At 44.2% G+C, this 7,180-nt stretch overlaps 1 long non-coding RNA gene across 1 annotated transcript; it reads right to left on the bottom strand.

Annotated features, from left to right (window-relative positions):
• Positions 1 to 731: 731 nt before the first annotated feature.
• On the bottom strand, positions 732 to 2,553 carry LOC104865706. Its single transcript, XR_781246.2, has 3 exons — positions 2,090 to 2,553; positions 1,390 to 1,500; positions 732 to 932 (listed from the first exon to the last, which is right to left on the bottom strand). It is a non-coding gene; the product is annotated as an uncharacterized LOC104865706 (long non-coding RNA).
• Positions 2,554 to 7,180: the final 4,627 nt, after the last annotated feature.

Genomic DNA, 7,180 nt, shown 5'->3' with positions numbered 1-7,180 from the left:
AGTCAAGAATCTGAAAGCAGCTTAGCTCGGGATATGGTTCAGGTGTCAGAGCAGGACGGAGGGAAGAGTCACAGTGGTTGGCCTGGGTCCTGGTGATTATTGGTGGCCTTGGGACTTGGGTTTCTCTACAGAGCCAAGTCTAACGTGGCGGCTTGCGTGCTCCATAGCAAAGTCTTTGAAAAAGGACAGAGAGAGAGAGAGGTAGTCAGACCCTCTATAACCTAATTTTGGAAGGAAATTCCATTACTTTTGCTGGGTTTGCATTCTTTTCGCTGGCTCTGTGGCATTGCATTCAGCCCACACTCAAGGGGAGAGGATTACACAGTGGCCCTTCAGGACCCATTCTAGAGGCTGCCTACCACAGAGTTTTCATGTTTCTTCTCTCTAAAGATATGGACCACACTGCCTGGATCACGGGAATGAGGATGGAGGGGACATGGAGGGATCACTCTTACTGGGAAGACTTCTCTCATGGCATCCTGGGATAAGTTCTGTTTCTTCTGGGATAGAGAGTTGAATTAAACCAGAGCTGTCCGGCTCCCTGATGATGTGTGGGTCTCCCACCCTGGAACAGGGAGAGCTGGTACCGTGCTTTGTTAAACTTAGTTTCCCAGCACCTCCCACTCTCCTTGGCACACATGCTTTGTTCAGTCATAATTTGCGGTACTGAATGAGACGGTGAAAGCATTATTAAAAACATAAAAAAGAGGCGATTACTTTTTATCGGCCTTTATTAGCTTTTAAACAGTATTCCCTTTTGATAATAGCTCACACATCATTTCTTCCACCTCCTCAGATGCGGGTAGGGCCCCTGCACAAGAATCCTCCTGGTACACAGAGGGGTTGTGGATATTTCTTCACCGGCCCAAGAGCAGATCTCCATGGTGCTCCTTTGTGTGTCTTATTCTAGGAAAGCAGCAGTGCTGTCCTGCCTCCAGTGTAGGATTACAACAATGAGTAACCCTTTACACATTCACTGCTCCAGATTCAGTCCTGGGGGAAGGGTTAGCCTCCCCACCCCTGATTGGAGAATTACTGCTCCAGGTTAATCTCTGAACCCTTTTACAGCTCAGGATCCCGTAAGCCTGTTTGTTGCCAACGTTTGGTCGGGAGATGAGTGGAGACGAGAGGGATTTAAAAAATATATTGGGCAGCTTTGTTCTTAGGCTGGTATGGGTGCCATTGTGTATCTGGAGAGGGTTTGTGGTCAGATTTTGATTATTTGCTAGTTTTGGCAACTGTTGAGATGTTAGATCTCATATTGTTTCTATCATTTTTTATAGTTTTGAGTTTAACTCTTGGTGGAATGTTTTAGACACACAGCAAGACCCTGGAACTTGATTTAAAACAGAGCTGTCAGTAGTGCCTCCCTTTCTACTCAGGGCTCACCTGGCAGGCTCTGTGTCCAGACTGAGGGGTGGCGTCACACCTTTCTTCCCTCTTTGTGGATGGTAGCGTACTCTTAGTGCTGCGTGTGACCTCAAACACACATAGACCTTACTGCTTGTAAAGAGGAAGATTAAATTCACCCAAATTGGGCCAGTCAACATCTATGTTATTTGTACTATATGTATTACATATTCCAACACACTGGGAAGCTGAGGCAGAAGGATTACAAACTCAAGCTTGGGATGGGTAAACCAGCAATTTAGGGAGACTCTATCTCAAAAAAAAAAAAAAAAGGCCCAGGGATTTAGCTCAGTGGCACCACCTCTGCCTGGCAAGTACAAGGGCCTGAATTTGATCCCTGGTATCAAAAAATAAAAGGGCTAGGATGTAGTTTAGTGCAAAGGCCCTAGGTGCAATCCCCATTGCCACACACACACACACACACACAGATGAATTTATTTAAAACGTATTCTCCCTTAACACTTGCATACTTGTGTAGGGAAGGGTGCTGGGGAGTCTCACCCATGCTAGGCTAGCAGAGCCCTGTAGCACTAAGCTCCACCTTCTGCCCAATACTTCTCTTTCAAACACCTGCCGCTACCTATTTCTTCCTATAGTATTACACATTTCCTGAGAATTTCACCATTCAGCAGGCAGTGGTCAAACAAACTCCCTAACTTCCAACCTGCCCCTTTCCTACCACCAAGGAGTTTAGGCTCTTCGTGTTCAAGCTTCATGCTTAGGATGTTTGGGGAAGTCACTTCCGCATTCTTGCCCCATCCAGAGCCTTCTCCAAGCCTGTGGCGAAGGGCACACACTTCTTTGTGTCTGCCTTAAGGAGAGAGGGGCTGCTGTCTTGGCTGTCTGGAGCAGCTGGCTGTGTTGCTTATTGTCTCTTAACTGTGGGCCAATACTGACGTTTTTATGGCCCCTTATTATACTATTGGTTTTTCAGTTCATAGCTCAAAATTGTATCGATAAGAATATGACATCCAGGCCTTGGGAAATCAATTCCATGTCCTGGATTCTTCACATGCCAACAGTTTAAGTCACACAGGCAGAGCGCTGTGTTAGGCACACTATATAAACTATACACATCCCAGTTGGCATTGTTTTGTATTTGTAATTCCCGAAAACCTGTGGTGACACAGGCAGGAATCTGGGTAGCAGTACCACCTGACTATTACTGCTATTTGCCTGAGCTATTTGCAGGTCATCATGGTGGCCAGTGGCCTGTTAACTGTCTCACCTGCAAACATTCTATCCACATCCCATGAGCCCTTGCAGGAGTTAAAGTTGCATTGTTTGCTTTTGCAGAGAAAAAAATCAACTCAGATGCTTAACATAATAGAAATACATGGACTGATGGAAAACTATGATGAGTGTTTAAATAAAAAATATTTATTGCAATAAAAGGCAAGTGGCTTTTAATTGCCCTCAATATACTCCCCCTCACTTCGAACACCCTTATCCCATCATGCTTGCCACTTTCTGAAGCAGTCCTGGAAGTTATCTTGCACGAGTGCCCTTATGAAGTGTAGTCAAAAATACAGCGAATGCTTCTGAGTGGCATCCAATGGAAAAACAGGCTTATAAATGCTACAGTGTGTCCTTGTCCACCGTATTCATGAAATTTGGAACCAGAGTTAATCCCACCTGCAACTTCATTATCTTCCAGGGATTTAGAATCCTCCCTATTTATCCAATGGCAGGGCAGGAAGTGCAGAGAGCTGTATGGAAGACTCTCATGTGTCTGCCATAGAAGTAGCTACCATTCCCTGGCCAGGATGCAATGCCACAGCCCAAAGAGGTTGTAGCTGTAAGCATATCATGTGCTGCCTTAGCCTTGGTGCAAGCGGCCCCAGTCCTTACCGTGCCCCTGCTCTGGAGAGCTCTGCACATGAAAAACTCGTGCATATGAATACACTTATTAAGGAACACATGGCTGCTCGGAGACATGAATCTGCTGCTTGGTGTTGGCACAGCACAGTTCACAAGCCAGACATCTGCTTACATGACTAACTTGGTCAAGGCCCCAAGGAAAGGCTTCTCCACCTCCCAAGCCTTGTTTCCTCAAAGAGAAAGGCAGCTGGTTTGGGCCTGAGAGCCACGAAGGTTGGGGGTCTTCTCACGGCTGACATCAGAGCTGGAACAGTGCCATGGAGACTGGATGGGACTCAGCAGTGGGGCTATTAGAGGGGAGAAAAAACAAACTATCCCAGAAAGCCTTCTTCTAGACAGGGAGACTGCTGGAGATCTCCGGTGTAACTAAGCATCATTCCCCAGAAGGAGGGGTGCCCACTGCCCAGCTTCTTGTGCTGACCCATGTGACATCAGAAGGACCCACAGGGTAGCTATACACTCACCCTTTAATTTTGTCACAAGGAAAGTATTTTCATCATAGTAGCGGTAGAGGTTGCCAGATTTGGCAAATAAAAATGTACGGTGTCTTTAACCTTGATTCGTAACATTAAAATATATATGATTATGATTATGGACAGTGATTCTCCATTTATTCTCTGACTCTGGTTCTCTGTACATTTGGGATAAGACTGAGCCCTGATTTCTTCTCTCTCTCTCTCTTTTATTTTCTTTATGAAGCAAAAAAAAAAAAAAAAAAAAGGATTACAGTGGAATTATTTTTCTTTCCTGAGTCCAGAGGTGGGACTCAAGACCTGTGCTAAGCCAACTGGTACAAGCCAACCTCCTGGTCCAGGGGTTGGCACAGAATGAAGCTGGTCAATCAGTGATTCTTCAGACATCTTCCCAAGTCATCTTTGATTTTTCTGCTGAATTTGAACCAGAAACACAAACCAAGTAGCTACAGGCAGTCACTTTAAATTGTAAGAGTCACTTACACAGACCCTCCTTGACCAAACACTAGCAGTGTTTCTTCTCTGAGTCCTCTTTCCAACTAGCCCTTGACCTTGCCTCCCATCCTGACTTTGGCCTGCTCAGCCCAGTTTGTAAGAATCTCACTAAGTTATCTCCCTACTTCAATTACTTTATCGCACTGAGAGCTGATCAAGGTCCTCCTGTCACCTTCTATGACTAAATCGTTGATCTGCCTTTAGCAAGAATCTTGAATCCTTAACCCTCTCCTCTTAATAATTTCACATCTACTGACCCTTCACCCTGCTCTATAAATGGCTATAAATCCCCACTTGTCTTTGTTGTAGTTGGACTTGAGCCTGACTATCCCCACTATTTTGTTAGCCCTATGGCTATCATCTTTAATAAAGTCTTCCCTACTGCAATAAATGTAAGAAACATTTTATTTACAGTACCCTTAGGATGAACACCAAAGTAGGAAGAGTGGAGAGAGAGAGGGACAATGTTCTTAGAGCTAAGGTTGAGTTGGTGGATCAAGTCCATGTGAACCTGGTCTCAAATACTAACTCTTCATTCACAAAGCTAGGGAATGTCCTATATTGATTGTCCTATATTGTGTGAATTAGGTGTTATGATATTTGCCATCAGAGACTCCTGACACTGGGAATGATTAGGTAGGACGGCGGATCCATAGTAGCAGATCCTGGCTGTGACATCTGTCACCCCATTGGTCACCAGGGTTGATTAGGCTAATCTGGCTGGCTAGACGCGTGTCCCCTTCCTCCCTCACCACTCTATGTGCATCCCTCCTGAAACTGCACACTCCATCAAAGAGGACGACCACCCCTGATAGAGGAGGACCATTTACTCTGTTAAGAGTATTCAAGTAGCTGTGCTCCCCTGCTAGAGCCTCCAAACTAGTAGAATGCAAAGACAGTTTAAAAAAAGAGGAGATACCAAGAAATATTCTCACTAAGGAAGCTATTAGTGCTTTCAGAATGAAAGTGAGCAGGGCAGACTGCTGAGCAGTCCTAGAACTAGGGGGCTGTGGATAAAGGAATGTCATAGTAATTGCTAACTAATGCTTATTGGAGCTGATTTTGCATTCAATCCTGTTCTGAACACATTCCATGCGTTATTTTACTTATCCGGTCGATAAAATTAAGGTGTGTCATGTACATGTACCAATGCCCCACGATGAATGTAATTATTATGTACTGCCAACATGTAATAGTAAAAATAAATATTTTTAAACATACCCCACGTGGCACATGTTATTATCCTGTTTTGGAGGGGGAAAAAACTAAAGAACAAAGGGGTTAAGTGACTTGAGCAACGTCACATAGCTAGTCACTGGTGGATCTGGGATTTGAACGCAAGAAACATGAGGCCAGAAAAAAAAAAGGCTTTCAGAAGAAAAGATAGTGTTTCATCTGAGAAACAGGCATTTTTAATGCCTCAAGTTTACCTTCTCCAAGAAATGTTTCCAGAGCACACCAGCCTCCCAGAGCCCACGGTTCCTGGCCTCTTTCTGTTTGTGATGTCTTTGCCACTCACACACCTGGAAAGGATTTGTTATCTCTGTGTATGTCTCTCCTACCTTGCAGGACTTGGATGTGCCAGAAAGTGAAGGGCCTGTCCTTTACTTGCCTGACAGCTCTGTGCACGATGCCAGAGCTGGGATGTCAGGTGGCTCATCTCTGCTGAACATGCTGACAGTGAGCTCTGATGTGGTCCCCAGGTCTCTCTCTGCTCAGCCGGGGCAGAGAGTTGTCAGACAATACCTACCAAGATGGGCCTGGGGCAGCAGGCAGGAGGCCAAAAAGTGAGAAGCTGTAAAATTCATATTCTGTTATGGTTAAATGAAACAGTACAACCACTTTGAAAAAGAGTTTAACAGTTTCTTAAAATGTTTACAAACTTATAGCCATCACCTGATTCAGCAATCCTTCTTCGAAGTGTTCACCCACAAGAATCAACTCCATATGTACAACTCCTTGTTCATGAATTTTCATCACAGCTCTATTTATTCTGGGTTAAAAAACAAACACCCTGGAGACCAGCCAAATGTGACCAACAGGTGAATGGATAAATCAATTGTAAATTCATACAATGGAATGCAACAAGAGTAAGAATAAAGCTATTGATACACATGGGAACATGGAGACTCTTAAAATACCTATGCTTCACTTATGCTGCGTGAAGGAAGTCAGAGAAAAAAGAATGCATAATGTGCAACTCATTTATATACAAGTCTAGGAAATGCAACTTATCTACAGTGACAGAATGCAGCATGTGTCTGTCTGGGATCCAAGAAATGGGAGGGAATGAAATGATCATAAAAGAGCTGAAATTTTGGTGATGATTATCTTGACTCATGGTTTCATGGATGTGTACATATGTTACAAGTTACCAGGTTTATACTTCGAATACTTGTATTGTAATGTGTATCATTTATATCTCAACGTAGCTGGAGGAGAAAAGATAATTCTGGAAGTAGCTTAGAGGCTGCATGGCCAAGACTCAAAAGGGGGTCTCTCAATAGGAGCCCCTGTGCAGTAGGCAAGAGGATAATAGCTTAGAGAAGGATAAGAGAAGGGGATGGATTTGAGAGCTGTTCACAAGGCAAAATCTAGAGAAGGAATCAAGGACAGCTGCAAGGCGTTTGGCTGGTGTAGCTGGGTGGATGGTGTGCCCTTCAGAGAGATGGAGGAGAAGCAGGTTGAGAGTCAGGAGGCAAGGAGTTTACTTTTTTTTTGCTTGTTTTTGTATTTTGGGACAGAGTCTTGCTAAGGTATCCAGGCTGGCTGCAAATTTGCAATCCTCCTGCTTTAGCCTCCCAACTGCTGGGATTATAGTCCTGCACCACTTTGTCTGTCCTGGAGTTTAGTTTTGAATGGGTTGAATTTAGGAGCTTATGAAGTATCCAGAAATAAACAATTTTGATAGAAGTCTAAAA

Source organism: Fukomys damarensis, unplaced genomic scaffold (assembly GCF_012274545.1).
Source record: "Fukomys damarensis isolate Sample0158 unplaced genomic scaffold, DMR_v1.0_HiC HiC_scaffold_32, whole genome shotgun sequence".
Classification (NCBI taxonomy): Eukaryota; Metazoa; Chordata; class Mammalia; order Rodentia; family Bathyergidae; genus Fukomys; species Fukomys damarensis.
Note: the sequence above shows the minus strand (reverse complement) of the source record. Positions and strands in the feature narration are given on the sequence as shown.